The 19,455-nt window shown below is 47.7% G+C and overlaps 3 long non-coding RNA genes across 3 annotated transcripts in view; all 3 read right to left on the minus strand.

Annotated features, from left to right (window-relative positions):
• The window catches only part of LOC144331596 (uncharacterized), a 24,220-nt gene extending 13,795 nt beyond the window's left edge, over positions 1–10,425 (minus strand). Inside the window, exon 1 of the long non-coding RNA XR_013398873.1 lies at positions 10,293–10,425. This is a non-coding gene — a long non-coding RNA (uncharacterized LOC144331596). The remainder of the gene's footprint in view (positions 1–10,292) is intronic.
• On the minus strand, positions 10–1,762 carry LOC144331597 (uncharacterized). Its single transcript, XR_013398874.1, has 2 exons — positions 1,538–1,762; positions 10–1,083 (listed from the first exon to the last, which is right to left on the minus strand). It is a non-coding gene; the product is annotated as an uncharacterized LOC144331597 (long non-coding RNA).
• Positions 10,426–10,453: 28 nt separating the features above from the next.
• LOC144331595 (uncharacterized) lies at positions 10,454–19,242 on the minus strand. Its single transcript, XR_013398872.1, has 2 exons — positions 19,109–19,242; positions 10,454–10,505 (listed from the first exon to the last, which is right to left on the minus strand). It is a non-coding gene; the product is annotated as an uncharacterized LOC144331595 (long non-coding RNA).
• Between the last annotated feature and the right edge of the window lie 213 nt (positions 19,243–19,455).

The raw sequence follows: 19,455 nt of genomic DNA on the forward strand, positions 1-19,455 counted from the left end.
TCTCAGATATTTGGGGGTCACAGATACATCTTTATATATTTTATGTCCATTAACACAGATTTATAATTACTGTTTTATGAATTGGTCTTTCAAATCATATAGAAAAAACAGGAGTTACAAACCAAAACTATCATAATCCTTGATTTTATATTTTCTTGTGTAGTTTACTTATACTACTGCCTTCTGGTCTCCAAGGCTTCTGATGAGAAATCTGCTAAAAATCTTATTGAGGCTCCTTTGTACGAGACCGTTGCTTCTCTCTTGCTGCTTTCTTTGTCTTTGTTTTTTTCTGACAGTTTGACAACAGTGTTTCTCACTGTGGATCTCTGAGTTTATCCGGTTTGCAGTTTGTTGAGATTCTGGGATATGTAGATTCATTTATTTCATCAAATTTGGGGAGTTTGGGGATACTATTCCTTCAAATAATTTTTCTTCCCTTTTTTATTTCTCTTCTCCTTTCGGGACTCCCGTGATGTGTATGTTGGTACACTTGATGGTGTCCCAGGTCCCTTGGGTTATTCCATTTTTCTGCATCATTTTTCTTTCTGCTCTTCAGAGTGGATAATTCCAATCGCCTTGTCTTCAGGTTCCCTGATCCTTTCTTCTATGTGCACAAATCTGACATTGAACCCCTTGAGTGAACTCTTCACGTCTTTCTTTTCTTTTTTGAGACAGTCTCACTATGTTGCCCAGGCTGCAGTGCAGTGGCATGAATGTGACTCACTGCAGCCTTGGCTTCCTGGGCTCAAGCAATCTTCCCACCTCAGCTTCCCAAGTAGCTGGGACTATAGGCATGCACCATCACACCTGGCTAATTAAGAAAAATACTTTTTTTGTAAAGACAAGGTCTCACTATGTTGCCCAGGCTGGTCTTGAACTCCTGGGGTCAGCATCCCAAAGTGTTGGCATTACAGGTGTGAGCCACCATGCCCAGCTGAATTCTTCGTTTCTGCTATTTTGTTTTTCAGCTCTATATTGTCTACTTGGTTCCCGTTTATAATTTATGTATCTTATTGAGATTGCCTCGTTTCATGCCTTATTCTTCTGATTTTCTTTAGCTTCATGTCCATATTTCCCTTTAGCCTATTGAATATAAATACACACACACACACACACACACACACACACACACACACAGAGAGAGAGAGAGAGAGAAAGAGAGAGATGGAGTCTTGCTCTGTCACCCAGGCTGGAGTGCATTAGGGTGATCTCAGGTCACTGCAACCTCCGCCTCCCAGGTTCAAGCAATTCTCCTGCCTCAGCCTCCTGAGTACCTGGGATTACAGGTGTGTGCTACCACATCCGGCTAATTTTTGTATTTTTAGTAGAGACAGGGTTTCTCTATGTTGGCCAGGCTGGTCTGGAACTCCTGACCTCAGGTGATCTGCCCTCCTCGGCCTCCCAAAATGCTGGGATTATAGGCATAAGCCACCACACCAGGACTGCTTATTGAATATTTTTAAGATAGTTGATGTAACATTTTTGTCTAGTACTTCCAATGTCGGGACAGCTTCAGAGATGACTTCTATAAAATTACCTTTTTTTTCCTGTGATGGGTCATACTTTCCTGTTTCTTTGTATGCTTTGTAATTTTGTGTTGGAACTGGACATTTCAAGTATTATAAGGTGTGTCTGAGTCCACTTGTGTTGCCAAAGGAGCACCAGAGGCTGGGTAATTTATAGAGAGGTTTCCTTTGTTCCTGGTTCTGCAGGCTGTACAGGAAGCATGGCACCAGCACCTGCTTCTGGCAAGAGCCTCAGGCTGCTTTTACTCCCGGTGGAAGGTGAAAGGGAGGTGGCACATCACATGGTGAGAGAGACACAGAAACAAGGAGTGAGATTCCAGGGTCTTTTTAACAAGCAGATCTCAGAGGAGCTGCTAGAGGGAAAACTTACTCTACCATGAGGACAGTGCCAAACCATTCACGAGGAGTTCACCCCATGACTCAAATACCTCCCACCAGACCCTGCCTCCAACAGTGGGGATCCAATTTCCACATGGGATTTGGAGGACAAATATCCAAGCTATATAAATGTGGTTAACTCTGAAAATCAGATTCTTCCTCCTCAAAAATTGCTGTTGAGGGCTACAATTGTCTTTTTTTTTTTTTCTTTTTGAGATGGAGTCTCACTCTGTTGTCCAGGCTGGACTGCAGTGGTCCAGTCTCAGCTCACTGCCACTTCCGCCTCCTGGTTTCAAGCAATTCTCCTGCCTCAACCTCCCAGTAGCTGGGATTACAGGCACCCGCCACCAGGCCTGGCTAGTATTTTCATATTTTTAATAGAGACAGGGTTTCACCATGTTGGCCAGGCTGCTTTCAAACTCCTGACCTCAAGTGATCCACCTCCCTCAGCCTCCCAAACAGCTACGATCACAGGTGTGAGCCACTATGCCCAGCCAATTATCTTTTTTTTTTTTTGGAAGACAGAGTCTCACTCTGTTACCCAGGCTACAGTGCAGTGGTGCAATCTCAGCTCACTGCAACCTCCACCTCCTGGGTTCAAGCAATTCTCCTGCCTCAGCCTCCCAACTAGCTGGGACTACAGCTCCTGCCACTATGTCAGGCTAATATTTTTGTATTTTTAGTAGAAACGGGGTTTCATTATGTTGGCCAGGCTGGTCTTGAACTCTGGACCATAAGTGATAAGCTCGCCTCAGCCTCCCAAAGTGCTGGGATTACAGGTGTGAGCCATGGTGCCTGGAAATATGTTTAGTGACTTTTCCAAACTATGTTTGCAAAATCTGTATCCCTTCTTATGAGTAGTCATTTAAGTTTATTTCATTATCTCTGCAGTCAGCCAGTGATCTAATAAGAGATTTTCTTAAATGTCAAAAAGAAGTATATCTCTTTACATCTTCATACAGGCCACATTAAGGAACTAAAAAAAAAGAGAGAACTAAAATAACCCAACTCTAGCAGGAAGAAGAGAATAATAAAGATTAGTGTGGGCTGAGTGCGGTGGCTCGTGCCATAATCCCAGCACTTTGAGAGGCTGAGGTGGAAGGATCACTTGAGGCCAGGAGTTTGAGAACACCCTGAGCAGCATAGCAAGATATTGGTTCTACAAAAAATTAGAATTAAAAAATTAGCTAGGCATGGTGGCATGTGCCTGTAGTCTTAGCTATTCAGGAGACTGGGGCAGAAGGATTGGTTGAGCCCAGGAGTTTGAAGTTACAGTGAGCTATGATCATGCCATTGCACTCCAGCCTGGATGACAGAACAAGACCCTGTGTCAAAAAAAAAAAAAAAAAAAAAAAAAAAATATATATATATATATATATATATATATATATATATATAGTGGAGATTAATGACATATAATGACATGGAGAATAAAAAAATAGAGAATATCAACAAAAGCAAAATTAGTACTTGAAAATATCAACAAAATTGATAAACTGTTAGATTGACAAGGAATAAAACAAGACTAAAATCACTAAGATCACAAATGAACTGGAAACATTACTACTCATTTTACAGAAATAAAAAGGATTATAAAAGAATGCTATAAGCAACAAATTGGATAGCCTAGATGAAATGAACAAATTCTTAAATGTACACATACACCAAAACTGACTCAAGAAATACAAAATCTAAATAGACCTATAACAAAGAGATTGAATCAATCATCAAAAACCTTCTAACAAAGCAAGGCTCAGGAGCCAAGAGCTTCACTGGTGAACTATACCAAACATTTAAAGTAGAATTAAAGTAGAATTATCAAACTATTCCAAAAAATTGAGGAGGAACAAACACTTCCTAACTCATTTTGTAAGGCCAGCATTACCCTGATATTAAAGCCAGAATGGCACTACAAGAAATAACATTACAGACCAATGTCTCTTATGAACATAGATGCAAAACTTATCAACAAAATACTAGCAAACTGAATTCAGCAGTGTATTTAACGGATATATGCCATGACCAAGTGGGATTTATTCCAGGAATGCAAGGTTGGTTGAACATGCAGAAATCAATGCGATTCAGCACATTTATAGAATGAAGAGAAGAAAAACACATAATTTCCTCAGTTAATGCAGAAAAAGCACTTCACAAAATCCAACACTCATTATATAAATGCTCAGTAAACTAGGAATAGAAGGGAACTTTCTCAACATGACAAAGTCCATATATGAAAAGGCCACAGCTAACATTATATTCAATGGTGAAGGGCTGAAAACTTTCCCCCTAAGATCAGGAACAAGACAAGGATCCCCACTTTCAACACTTCTATCTAACATAGTACTGAATATTTTAGCCAGAGCAATTAAACAAACAAAAAAGCATTCAAATTAGAAAAGAATTAAAATTATCTCTATTTGTAGGTGACACGATCTTATATGCAGAACATCTTAAATAATTCACAAAGAAAAACACTTTCAGAGCTAACAAACTAGGCAAAGTTGCAAGGCACACAAAACCAATACACAAAAATTAGTTGTATCTGTATACACTATCAGTGAACAATCCCAAATGGAAACTAAGAAAATAATTCCATTGGCCGGGCGCGGTGGCTCAAGCCTGTAATCCCAGCACTTTGGAAGGCCGAGACAGGTGGATCATGAGGTCAGGAGATCGAGACTATCCTGGCTAACACGGTGAAACCCCGTCTCTACTAAAAAATACAAAAAAACTAGCTGGGCAAGGTGGTGGGCACCTGTAGTCCCAGCTACTCGGGAGGCCGAGGCAGGAGAATGGTGTGAACCTGGGAGGCGGAGCTTGCAGTGAGCCGAGATTGGGTCACTGCACTCCAGCCTGGGTAACAGAGCGAGACTCCATCTCAAAAAAAAAAAAAAAAAAAAGAAAATAATTCCATTTATAATGGCACCAAAGAGGCAAAATACTTGAGAATTAACCAAAAATATGGAAGGCTTGTAAAACTTGTACACTGCAAAATACATCTGAAGGAAATTAAATAAGACCTAAATAAATGGAAAGACATCTGTGTTCATGGATTGGAAGACTTGATACTGCTAAAGTGGCAATACTACCCAAAGTAGCCTATGGACTTGGTGTAATCCCTATCAAAATCCCAATGGTGTTTTTTGCAGAAATAGAAAACCCTATCCTGGCCGGGTGCGGTGGCTCACGCTTGTAATCCCAGCACTTTGGGAGGCCAAGGTGGGCGGATCACGAGGTCAGGAGATCGAGACCATCCTGGCTAACACGGTGAAACCCCGTCTCTACCGAAAACACAAAAAACTAGCCGGGCGTGGTGGCGGCGCCTGTAGTCCCAGCTACTCAGGAGGCTGAGGCAGGAGAATGCCATGAACCCGGGAGGCGGAGCTTGCAGTGAGCGGAGATCGTGCCACTGCACTCCAGCCTGGGTGACAGAGCGAGACTCCGTCTCAAAAAAAAAAAAAAAAAAAGAAAACCCTATCCTAAAATTCACCTGGAATCTCAAGGGACCTGAATGGCCAAAATAATTCTGAAAAACAGCAAAGTTGGATTCATACTTCCTGATTTCAAAACTTACTACAAAGCTACAGTAATCAAAAGTGTATAGTATTGACATAAGGATAGACATGGAATAGAATTAAGAGTTAAACTCTCACATATGATCAATTGATTCCCAACAGGGGGAAAAGGCCATTCAATGGGGGAAAGGACAGTGTCTTCAACAAATGGTGCTGAGAAAATGTTAACCACATGCAAAAGAATGAACTTGGACCCTGGCCTTAACCCATATTCAAAAAGTAACTCCAAATGGATTAAACATTAAACTTAAGAGCTAAAACTACAAAAACTTTTGGAAGAAAAGACAGGAGAAAATATTGGATTTGGCAATGTTTTCTTTCCTTTTCTTTTTTTCTTTCTTTTTCTTTTTCTTTCTCCCCCTTCCCTCCCCTCCCTCCCTTCCTTTTCTCTTTCTCTCTCTGTTTGAGACAGAGTCTCACTCTATTGCCCAGGAGTACACTGGCATGATGTAGGTTCACTGCATCCTTCACCTCCCAGGTTTAAAGTGATTCTTCTGCCCCAGCCTCCCGAGTAGGTGGGACTACAGGCACATGCCACAGTTTTGTATTTTTCAGTAGAGATGGGGTTTCACCATGTCCGCCAGGCAGGTCTTAAATTCCTGACCTCAGGTGTTCCACCCACCTCGGCCTGCCAAAGTGCTGGGATTACAGGCATGAGCCACCGCACCCAGCTAGCAATGTTTTCTTTTTTTTTTTTTTTTTTTTTTTTTTTTGAGACGGAGTCTCGCTCTGTCTCCCGGGCTGGAGTTGCAGTGGCGGGATCTCAGCTCACTGCAAGCTCCGCCTCCCGGGTTCACGCCATTCTCCTGCCTCAGCCTCCCGAGTAGCTGGGACTACAGGCGCCGCCACCTCGCCCGGCTAGTTTTTTTTTGTATTTTTTGGTAGAGACGGGGTTTCACCATGTTCACCAGGATGGTCTCGATCTCCTGACCTCGTGATCCACCCGTCTCGGCCTCCCAAAGTGCTGGGATTACAGGCTTGAGCCACCGCACCCGGCCGCAATGTTTTCTTAAACATAATGCTGAAGGCTGGGCACGGTGGCTCATGCTTGTAATCCCAGCACTTCGGGAGGATGAGGCGAGTGGATCACCAGGTCAGGAGTTTGAGACCAGCCTGACCAACATGGAGAAACCCTGTCTCTACTAAAAATACCAAATTAGGCAGGTGTGGTGGTGTATGCCTATAATCCCAGCTACTCGGGAGGCTGAGGCAGAAAAACTGCTTGACCCCAGGAGCCAAAGGTTGTGGTGAGCCGAGATCGCGCCATGGCACCCTAGTCTGGGCAACATGTGCAAAACTCTGTCAAAAAACAAAACAAAACAAAACAACGCTGAAAGCACAAACAACAAACGAAAAAATAAATTGGATTTCATGAAAATTAACAACTTTTGTGCATGAAAGGACACTATCAAGTGAGTGAAAAGACAAAAGACAACCCACTGAGTGGGAGAAAATATTTGCAGATCACATCTCTGATAAGGCTCTAGTATCTGGAACATATAAAGAATTTCAACAACTCAACAGCAAAAAGACACACAACCCAACGAAAAACTGGACTTGAACAGACATTCCTCTGGAGAAGATACACAAATGGCCAATAAGCACATGAAAGCGCTCTCAACATCGTTAGTCATTAGGACCGCAAATCAAAACCACAGTGAGATTCCACTTCACATCCATTAGGACGGCTATTACTAAAATAATAATGTGGGCTGGGCACGGTCGCTCACGCCTGTAATCCCAGCACTTTGGGAGGCCGAGGTGGGTGGATCACTTAAGGTCGAGTTCGAGACCAGCCTGACCAACATGGTGAAACCCCGTCTCTCCAGGGGAGCGGGGCCGCGGGTGGCAGCCGGCGAGAAGGGGCGCCCGGGTGGTGGGGACGGGCTGCGGGGAGGACGGGGAGGGCGTTCCGGGCGCGCGGCAGGAGGCCCCGGCCCTGAGCCTGAGCCCTGCCGAGGACGGGAGTCCGGCGCCGCCTCCACCCCACGTGGGGACGAACCGGCTCGAGCTGGGGAGCGGGGCAGCCACCTGCCTCTTGGCGAAGACTGACGTCGCTGGGCGTTTTGCGGAGAGTCCTCGTGGCTCCGACCCGCCCCGACACCTGTCCGCGACGGAGCAGACACCACCCGACCTCCCGCCCGGATTTCTGGGTCTGGCGTCCGCCCGCCCGGGGCCCTGAGGGAAGGCGCGGGGGTCGCGGTTCCGGGAAAGGCGAGAGGGAGCAGCTACGGGGGCGGGAGGAGGGGCGGGAGGAGGGGCGGGAGGAGGGGCGGGCCCGGGGGGTGAAGCTCGGGCGAGGCTTACAGGCGCGGGAGGGCCGGGCCGGGCCTGCAGCTGCTGTGGGTGAGCGACGGCCTCCCTGGAGCCCCGTGGCGGCGGGAATAAGGGCGGGGCGTGATGCTCCCTCCACGCGCAGCAACCGGGAGCCGGGCTCCAGGTCTCCCGTCTCCCCGCCCCCTCGCTTGAGCGTTTATTGGGGGAGGTGTCTTTGAGGACAAGCACCTGCGTCAGCCTCAGGTTCCCAGGACTCATGTTTCCCTCGCAGCTGAGCCACCCCAAGGGGGCGTTCCCAGAAAGACCCTCCCTTCACCCCAGGAGGGACCCCACGGGCGCCTGCGTCTTGCGAAGCTGGCGGTTCCACTGCGTGGCAGCGCTGCTTCCCTACCCCGGGCAGTGGAGGGAGCCGGGTGGACACAGGCCCAGGGTGACCCTCACCACCTCGGTGGCCGCAGGGTGACCCTGACCACCTGGGTGACCACGGGGTGACCCTCACCACCTGGATAGCCGCAGGGTGACCCTCACCACCTGGGTGGCCGCAGGGTGACCCTGACAGCCTGGGTGACCTCGGGGTGACCCTCACCACCTGGGTGGCCGGGGAGAGCTTCCCCAACTCTGACCTGTGCCTTTTTATCCACGAACGAGGACCCGAGGGCAGGCTGCCCAGCGGGCAGGGCTCCCACCCAGGCAGGGCCTCAGGCAGCTCCGCACACCCTGGAGCAGTGGGAGGTGCTGGTTGGCTCATCTGGAAATGCCCCCGTCCCCAGCTCCCCTAGGCCTTCCCAGGAACACCCAAAGCGGTTCAACTCAGAATAACGATGACCAGTTATTCCAGCACCATTTGCTGAGGGAAGTCTCCTTTCTGCACTGGATGGCCCCTTTGCCAAAGGTCAGAGGAGATGGTGAGTTTCTGTGGCTGTATCCGGACTATCTTTTCCTTCTGTGGATCTGCGCCTCTATCACTTTGGCCACGTGGTCATGACTGCTGTGGCTTTAGAGTAAGTGTTAAAATCAGATAGTCAGCCAGCTGCGTGGCTCACTCCTGTAACCCAGCACTTTGGGAGGCCGAGGCAGGCGGATCACCTGAGGCCAGGAATTCAAGACCAGCCTGACCAACATGTCAAAACCCCATCTCTACTAAAAATACAAAAATTAGCCGGGCCTGGTGGCAGGCACCTGTAATTCCAGTGACCCGGGAGACTGAGGCAGGAGAACCGCGGAGAACTGCACTCCAGCCTGAGCGACAGAGCCAGACTCCATCTCAAAAACAAAGAAAATCGGATAGTCTGAATCCTACAACTGTTTTCTTGCTTTCAAATTTCAGTTATTCTAATTAATTGCCCTTCCATATAAAGTGTAAAATCAGTCTACATCTACCAAAGGAAAAAAAAATCCTGCTGGAATTTTGCCTGGTTTTGTGTTAAATGTGTAGATCCCTTGGGGAGAATGGACCTCTTTACTGTGCTGAAACTTCAAATCCACCAACCCAATAAGTCTTTCCCTTTATTTGATTATTTTCAAGAGCATTTTATAGTTTCCAGTGCACAGGTTTCGTAAGTTGTGTTGGATTTACATCTAGGCATGTTTTGGAGCTATTGTAAATTATAACCTTAAAATTTTTTTGGCTTCCTATTGTTCATTGTTTGTATATGGGAATAAAACGTTTTATTTATTTATTTATTTATTTTTCAGACAGAGTCTCCCTCTGTCACTCAGGTTGGAGTACAGTGGCATGATCTCAGCTCACTGCAACCTCTGCCTTCTGGGCTCAAGTGATTCTTCTGTCTCAGACTCCCTAGTAGCTGGGATTACAGGCACCTGCCACCACGTCCCGCTAATTTTTGTGTTTTTAGCAGAGACGGGGTTTCATCATGTTGGTCAGGCTGGTCTTGATCTCCTGACAAAGTTCTGGGGTTACAGGCGTGAGCCGCTGCGCTAGGCCATGATTGATTTTTATGTGTTGACCTTGTAACCTGCAACCTGGCTAAAATCATTCATTGGTTCTAGGTTTTTGGGGTTTTTTTGTTTTGTTTTGTTTTTGTTTTTTGTTTTTGTTTTTGTGACAGAGTCTCACTCACGCTGTCGCCCAGGCTGGAGTGTTGTGCTGTCGCGCAATCTTGGCTCACTGCAGCCTCCGCCTCCCAGGCTCAAGTGATTCTTCTGCCTCAGCCTCTCAAATAGCTGGGACTACAAACACCCACCACGCCCAGTGATTTTTGTATTTTTAGTAGAGATGGGGGTTTCTCCATGTTGGCCAGGCTGGTCTTGAACTCCTGACCTTGAGTGATCCACCTGCCTCAGCCTCCCAAAGTGCTGGCATTACAGGTGTTAGCCACCGAACCCGGCCTTGTTCTTGGTTTCTAATAGGTTTTCTGGAATTTTCTACATAGATAATCATGCTTGTCTGCAAATCAGGACACTTTCATTTCTTCCTTTCCAGCTGATATGCCTTTTATTTCTGGTCTCGCCCTTTTACAGTAGCCAGAACTTCCAGCAGGGTGTTGATAAAGAGGGTGAGGGTGGAAATCCTTACCTTGACCCTGGTCTTAGGACCGGAGGAAGGCATCTAGGACTTCACCATGAAGTATGCAGTTAGCTGTAGGATATTTGTTGATGTCTTTTGTCAGGCTGAGGAAATTTGCTGGACGTAGAAGTCTGAAAAGTGTTGTGTCTTTTCTTTGTAGCCCTTATGAGTTCTGATGAGAAATCCAGCCATTCAAATCATTTTTCTTTATAGATAATACATCTGTAGATAGATAATACATCAAATTTCTCTGGCTGCTTTTAAGATTTTTATTTTTATTTTTGGGGCAGAATCTTACTCTGTCACCCAGGATGGAGTGCAGTGGCACAATCTCACTGCAACCTCCGCCTTCCAGGTTCAAGCAATTCTTGTGCCTCAGCCTCCTGAGTAGCTGGGACTACAGGCGCATACCACCATGCCCGGCTCATTTTTGTATTTTTAGTAGAGATGGGTTTTTGCCATGTTGGCCAAACATGGCAAACATGTTGGCCAAACATGGCAGGAGGGTTTTGCCTCCTGCCTCAGCCTCTCAAATAGCTGGGACTACAAACACCCACCATGCCTAGCGATTTTTGTATTTTTAGTAGAGATGGGGGTTTCTCCATGTTGGCCAGGCTGTTCTCGAACTCCTGGCCTCAAGTGATCTGCCCACCTTGGCCTCTCAAAGTGTTGGGATTACAGGGTGAGCCACCACGCCCGGTCTTAAGATTATTTTGTCTGTAGTTTGCAGCAATTTAATCTTTGAAGTGTCTTGGAATGGATTTCTTGGTTTATCCTGGATGGAATTTGCTCTGCTTCTTGAATCTGTTGGGTCTTTTACAAAACTTGATAAATTTTTCAGCTGTTACTTCCTCGAATGTTCTTTTAGCCTCATGGTCTCTCTCCTTCTAGGACTCCAGTGACATAAATATTAGCCCTGTTACTGTCCCACAGGTCCTAGAGTCTCTGTTCATTTTTTGAAATTATTTTTTCTCTCTCTTGTTCAGATTAATTTCTGTGAACATACCTTTGAGGCTGTTGACTCCTCTGTTACCTCCATTCTGCTGCTGAATCCATCCAGTGAGTTTTTTCTTCAGTTACATTTTTCGGTTCTGAAATTTCCCTTTGGTTCTTCTTTATATCTTCTATTTCTTTTCTGAGTCCTTCTATTTTGATATTTGTGTCAAGACTGTTTGCAGTTGCTGGTTTGAGCATTTTTACAACAGCTGTTTTAAAGTCCTTGTCAGATGATTCATGCGAGCCATCGTATCATTGGTGTCCGTTGTTTTTCCATTCATGAGTTTAGATATTCGCTTTCTTCATATATCAAGTGATTTTTGTTTCTATCGTGGAAATGTTGAGTGGTAAATGATGATTCTCTGGGTCTTTTTTTGGTCATTCTTATTTTAGTCTCTTGTGCAATGTGGTTCCAGTTATCAGTTCATTTTCCAAGCCTTTGCTGTTCTATTCAGGAATAACCTTCGTGTGCACCACCTACTGGTCACTCTGAGACCTCAGGGGAGGTCGGCCTGTTAGATCAATTCTCCAAGCATGTGATATGCTAATTAGAAGATCCACACACATGCAGATTAGGAGTGAACCCAGGAGTTGTAGGCATTTTATTCACAACAGCATTAAAAAACAGTAAAATACCAACCAGGCACTGTGGCTCACACTTGTAATCCCAGCACTTTGGGAGGCCAAGGTGGGTGGATCACCTGAGGTCAGGAGTTCAAGACCAGCCCGGCCAACATGGCAAAGCCTCGTGTCTACTAAAAATACAAAAACTAGCCAGACGTGGTGGCACACACCTGTAATCCCAGCTACTCGGGAGGCTGAGGAAGGAGAATCACTTGAACCCAGGAGGTAAAGTTTGCAGTGAGCTGAGATTGTGCCATTGCACTCCAGCCTGGGAGACTTAGGGAGACCCTGTCTCAAAATAATAATAGTAAAATACCTAGGAATAAGTTTAATGAAAATAGTGCAAGACTAGTACGCTTAAAACTATATAACATTTCAAAGAGATATTGAAGATCTAAATGAATGGATGGACAGTCAGTATTCATGGATTATAAGACTCAGTGTTTAGATGACAATGCTCTCCAAATTAGTTTGTAGGTTGAATGCAATCCCTACTGAAATGTGAACAAGCTTTTTGGTTTTGCTTGTTTTTTGTTTTGTTTTGTTTTGTTTTGTTTTGCAGAAATTATCAACCTGATCATAAAATTTATATGGAAATGCAAAGGATCCAGAATAGCCAAAATAATTTTGAAAGGGAACAAAATTGGAAGATTCACACTTTCCATTTTAAAACTTACTATAAAACTACAGTAATAGAGTTCATGCTGGCATGAGAATCAAGATATAGATCAATGGAGAATCCAGAAATAAACCCAAACATTTAGGGTCAGTTGATGTTTGACAAAGGTGCCAAGGCTTTCAGTTGGGGAAAGGACACTCTTTTCAACAGTTGTTCTATGACAGTTAGATATCCACATGTAAAAAGATGAGTTACCCCTACCTCACTCCATACACAAAAATTAATTTGAAATGAACCAGATACCTAAATGTAAGAGCTAAAGGCATGAAATGGTTAAAAGGATGCATGAGGGGAAATCTTCGTGACCGACCTTGAGTGAAGCAAAGTGTTCTCAGATGCAAGACCAAAGGCAGGATCATGAAAGAAAATAGAGATAAATTGGATTTCATCAAAACTGAAAACGGTGTCCTTCAAACAACATCATTAAGAAAATAAAAATTGGCTGGGCACAGTGGCTCACGCCTGTAATCCCAGTACATTAGGAGGTCAAGGCAGGAGTATCACGAGCCCAGCAATTTGAGACCAGCCTGGGGAACATAGTGAGACCCTGTTTCTACAAAAACAAAATAGAAATGTAAAAAATCACGCCTGTAATCCCAGCACTTTGGGACGCCCAGGCGGGCAGATCACCAGAGGTCAGGAGTTTGAAACCAGCCTGACCAACATAGTGAAACCCTGTCTCTACTAAAAATACAAAAATTAGCTGGGTGTTGTGGCATCTGCCTGTAAACCCAGCTACTTGGGAGACTGAGGCAGGAGAATCACTTGAACCCGGTAGGCGGAGGCTGCAGTGAGCCAAGATCACGCCATTGCACTCCAGCCTGGGCAACAAGAGTGAAACTCTGTCTCAAAAAAAAAAAAAAAAAAAAAGGAAGAAAAGTTTTTTGCTACATATATTTTACAATTAATAATAAATATATTTTAAAAAATAAGACAACCTGGCCGGGCGTGGTGGCTCACACCTATAATCCCAGCACTTTGGGAGGTCCAGGCGGGCAAATCACGAGGTCAGGAGATCGAGACCATCCTGGATAACACAGTGAAGCCTCGTCTCTACTAAAACTACAAAAATTAGCTGGGCATTGTGGCATCTGCCTGTAAACTCAGCTACTCGGGAGACTGAGGCAGGAGAATCACTTGAACCCGGGAGGCAGAGGCTGCAGTGAGCTAAGATCGCGCCATTGCACTCCAGCCTGGGCAACAAGAGTGAAACTCTGTCTCAAAAAGAAAGAAAAGTTTTTTGTTACATATAGTTTACAATTAGTAATAAACATATTTTTAAAAATAAGACAACCTGGCCGGTCATGGTGGCTCACGCCTATAATCCCAGCACTTTGGGAGGCCGAGGTGGGCAAATCACGAGGTCAGGAGATCGAGACCATCATGGCTAACATGGGGAAACCCCATCTCTACTACAAATACAAAAAAATTAGCCAGGCATAGTGGCGGGCGCCTGTAGTCCCAGCTACTCAGGAGGCTGAGGCAGGAGAGTGGCGTGAACCCAGGAGGCAGAGCTTGCAGTGAGCCGGGTTCACACCACTGCACTCCAGCCTGGGGGACAGAGTGAGACTCCGTCTCAAAAAAGAAAAATAAATAAATAAGACAACCCAAGTAAAAAGAGAAGGCAAAAATTTTATTAGACATCTCAACAAAGAAGATATATAAATGACTTTGGCTTTTAAACACATGAAAAGATGCTCAACATCATCAACTACTGGGAAAATTCAAATTGAAGCCCAGTGGGAGCCAGCTCTGGCACATGCCCATGGGTGAGGCCCGCTCCGCAAAGGGCAGTAGGGAAAACGCCCAGTGGGCTGCCACTTCACACACTAGCTGTAATAAAAAAGGGCGACAATAAGAAGGGGTGACAAGGGCGTGGGAACACTGGAAACTTCATACGTTTCAGACATATGAAAAATGTATAGCTGCCAGGCACGGTGGCTCACGCCTGTAATCCCAGCACTTTGGGAGGCCAAGGTGGTCGGATCACTTGAGGTCAGGAGTTCAAGACCAGCCTGGTCAACACGGTAAAACCCAGTCTCTACTAAAAATACAAAAATTAGCTGGGCATGGTGGTGCATGCCTGTAATCTCAGCTACTCCGGAGGCTGAGGCAGGAGAATCACTTGAACCCAGGTGGCAAAGTTTGCAGTGAGCCCAGATCATGCCACTGCACTCTAGTCTGAGTGACAGAGGGAGACTCTGTCTCAAAAAAAAAAAAAAAAAAAAAAAAGAAAAGAAAAGAAAGAAAAAAGATAGCTGGGCATTGTGGCAGGTGCCTGTTATCCCAACTACTCATGAGGCTGAGGCAGGAGAATCACTTGAATCCAGGAGGCGGAGGTTGCAGTGAGCGGAGATCACGTCATTGCACTCTAGCCTGGGCAGCAGAGTGTGACTATGTCTCAAAAAAAAAAAAAAAGTATAGCCAATTTCTTCAGAAGTAAAATGTATATTTACCATATGACCCAGCAATGCCATTCCTATGTCTCCATCTGAGAGAAATGACAACATATGTCCACACAAGAAAGTATACCTTAGCCTCAGCAACACAGTGAGACCTTGTCTCTACTTAAAAAAAAAAAAAAAAAAAAAAAATTAGCCTGGTGTGGTCATGCTCTCCTGTAGTCCCAGCTACTCAGGAGGTGGCTGATGCCAGAGAATTGCTTGAGCCCAGGAGGTGGAGGCTGCAGTGAGCCATGATCACGCCATGGCACTCCAGCCTGGGTGACAGAGCTAGATCCTGTCGCAAAAACAAAAAACAATGAACAATTCTACCTCGATGTTCATAGCAGCTTTATTCATAACCGCCAAAATGTGGAAACAGCTCGAATGTCCATCAACTGGTGAGTGGCTAAACAAAATGTGGCTTTGCCGTACAATGGGAGAGGATTATAGGAACTACCCACCCATGATGCTACAGTGTGGACCAGCCTCAAAGGATTATGCTCAGTGAGAGCAACCAGACACCAAAGACTACCAGTTGTATGATTCTATTTATACAGAATGTCCAAAAAAGGCAAATCTATCAAGGCGGAAAGCAGGTTAGTGTTTGCCTAGGGCTGGGGGTGGGAAGAGGAAGTGACTACTCAGGGCTGTGAGGGGACTTCGAGGCAATGGAAATTTCTAAAATTGGAGGGCGGTGATGGTTGCACTAAAATCACTGAGTGGTGGGTGGATTCACTGAAACTGCTGGTAGTGGGTGGATTTTATGGTATGTAAATCACACCTCAATAAAGCTGTTTTAAAAATACCTTTCACAGATTTTATTAGATTTCCATTTACATCTGAGAAATGTTTAAAGTGACTCAGTATTCATTTCAGAGGAATTTTTTTTTTTAAATTAATTTAGCCAGTGGAAAGAAATGAGCCTGCCCTGGAGGTGCCCCTGGTTGGACAAGGACTCCTATCCCCACCCCTGCAGCAGGTCCTGGCCCCACGGTCTCCCACCATGGCCATGGCCCCACGGCCTGTCCCCACCCCAGCAGCAGGTCCTGGCCCCATGGCCTCCCCCAGCGACCATTCCGGAGCCCTGCCTGCACCTGCCCGCCTCCCCTCCCCTCCGGCCTCCTTAGGGAAGGAAGTCTTTCCTCAAAGGAATTTCCACCACCCTCCCTGCCTCCCAGCTGGGTTCTGCCACCACACACCACACACACCACACATCACACACACCACACACACCACACACACACCACACACACATCACACACACCACACACACCACACATCACACACACCACACACACCACACATCACACACACCACACACACCACACACACACACCATACACACCACACACACCACACACACCACACACCGCACACACCACACACAGCACACACAGCACACACAGCACACACAACACACACAGCACACACACCACACAGCACACACACCACACACCACACACAGCACACACACCACATACACCACACACACCACACACAGCACACACACCACACACCACACACAGCACACACAACACACACAGCACACACACCACACACCACACACACCACACACACCACACACCACACACAGCACACACAACACACACAGCACACACACCACACACACCACACACAGCACACACCACACACAACACACACAGCACACACACCACACACAGCACACACACCACACACAGCACACACCACACATCACACACATCACAAAACACATGACACGCACACCACACACAACACCACACATGATATATACACACACCACAAAACACACACAACACACACACGACACATGATATATACACACCACACACAAACACCACACACCACAAAACTCCATACACACCACACACACACCACACACAATACCACACATGATATATACACACCACAAAACACCACACACGCACAACACACACCATACACAGCACACACCAGTAAACGCATGACACACACACCACACACAACACCGCACATGATATATACACACCACACACCACAAAACTCCATACACACCACACACATACCACACACAATACCACACATGATATATACACACCACACACAAACACCACACACCACAAAACTCCATACACACCACACACACACCACACACAATACCACACGATATATACACACCACACACAAATACCATACACCACAAAACACACACACAACACACACAATACCATACACAATATATACATACCACACACAAACACCACACACCACAAAACATCACACACACTACACACCATACAAACACAGCACACACCACACACACACCACACACAATACCACACATGATATATACACACCACACACAAACACCACACACCACAAAACTCCATACACACCACACACACACCACACACAATACCACACGATATATACACACCACACACAAATACCACACACCACAAAACACACACAACACACACAATACCATACACGATATATACATACCACAAACACCACACACCACAAAACATCACACACACACAACACACACCATACAAACAGCACACACCACACACAATACCACACGATATACACCACACACAAACACCACACACCACAAAACACCACACACACAACACACATAACACGATACACACACCACACACAACCACACATCACATACTTTATACGTAACACCACACGATACATATACAACACACACCATACACAACACACACAATATGCACACACTACACAACATACACAAACACCATATATACAACCACACATCTTACACAAACACTACACACCACAGACCACACAATACACATAGCGCGCACACACACACACACACTATACACATCACATACACATCACACCACATACACACACACCACACACACACACCACATGCACACACACACCCCATCTGCTGGGACCTCCCAGAGGGTGGCCACTGGCCTGCAAGGTTACCAGGTGGCTCTGGGTGGGACCGGGCCAGCCGTGGGGACCCCAGGCCAGGAAGGGATTTCCTCAGGTGTGGAGACTCGGCCCCGGCCCTGCCTCCCCCTCCAGTGGGACCAGGGAGGAGGAGTCGGGGGTGGGAAGGGACCTGACACCTCGCGGGGACACAGAGCCGGACTGGAGGAGGTAGGGGTGCAGCGCTAGAGGGACACAGGAGGCTGGGGGCGGTGGGGCCGGGGTCTGGGGATGCGCAAAGCTAGGAAGGGGGTCCCGGCTGCGAGAGGGCCGCAGCGAGGCTGCGAGATGAGGGTGTCCGCGGGTGGTCGCGCAGCCCGAGGTGGGGGCGGCGGGCCCAGGTAGGAGGGTCCAGGAGAGAAGCTCAGGGCATTGTAGGGGATCTCACGGACCAGGCGGGGTGCGGCTGCCTGAGGGGCAGGAACCTGGAGGACTCTGCCCGCCTGGGGCGCAGGGAGGCGCATGGGGCGTGGGCGCCCACCCAGAGGCCCACTTGGGAAGCCCCCGCAAAACCCAACGTGGGCGCCGACGTGGTGGAGACGCCCCGACGGTGCCCCCAGCCTGGCTGCCCATTCCCACCGCAGACCCCTCCCCGCAGGCCAGAGCTCCTCCACGCGGTGCCCCGAGGTCCCCAGAGACGAGGGCCTGAGCTGTGGATGGGAGGAAGGGGGCACCCACTCCCCACCCACCGGCCAGTGAGCAACCTGCTCGCCTTCTGCTACCTGGGCCGACCCTACAGACTGACCCCAGGGCAGGCCGTCTCCAGCTCCTTTTCCCCAGGAGGCAGGAGACCCGAGGGGCAGAACCCCACGGGCACCCCACAGCCAGACGCAGGGCGGCCCCGCACCTGCCGCGCAGCCCTCCTGGGACCGGGCTCTCCGTGGAGTGCTGGCCTGGGGCCCCGTCAGTGCTTGCACCTGTGGTCCTGGAGACAGTGCGCCCGCAGGTGCCCTGGTGGGTGGAACCTTGGCCCCTCTCCCCTCCCTTCTCTTGCCCCAGGGCCCCCCTGCCGACCCAGGCAGCCCACAGCTCATCTGGACGCCGGGCGCAGCGGCCGCAGCAGGGCCTGGAGTCAGGTGCCGACCCTGGAGACCGCGGGTGGTGGGGACGCGGACACAACGTACCGAGGCTGGGCCAGGGTGTGGGGGCGGGGAGGTCCGCGGGCCACAGCTCCGAGTCCTCACTCTCTCCCCAGACCCCGCGCCATGCCCGCTTGGGACAAGCGCGTCCTCGGCGCTGGGGAGGGAGGGGCCTCGCGTGGGCCGCGTCCGTGGGCGGGGTCCTTTCGGCCAGCCCGGCCTCCTCGGCTCCCGGGTCAGGCCGAAGTTTTACCTCCCAATCCGCACAATCCTCCCCCGCCTTAGAGATCTGGCCGGCTCCGCCTGCGCCGCTCCCTAAAGCGCGTTCCCGCTCCCCACGCGCCCCTGTCTCTGCGCCGCCCCCCGGCCCCTGGGTCCGCCTCCTCCTGCGT

This window comes from Macaca mulatta, chromosome 10 (genome assembly GCF_049350105.2).
Source record: "Macaca mulatta isolate MMU2019108-1 chromosome 10, T2T-MMU8v2.0, whole genome shotgun sequence".
In the NCBI taxonomy this organism is placed as follows: domain Eukaryota; kingdom Metazoa; phylum Chordata; class Mammalia; order Primates; family Cercopithecidae; genus Macaca; species Macaca mulatta.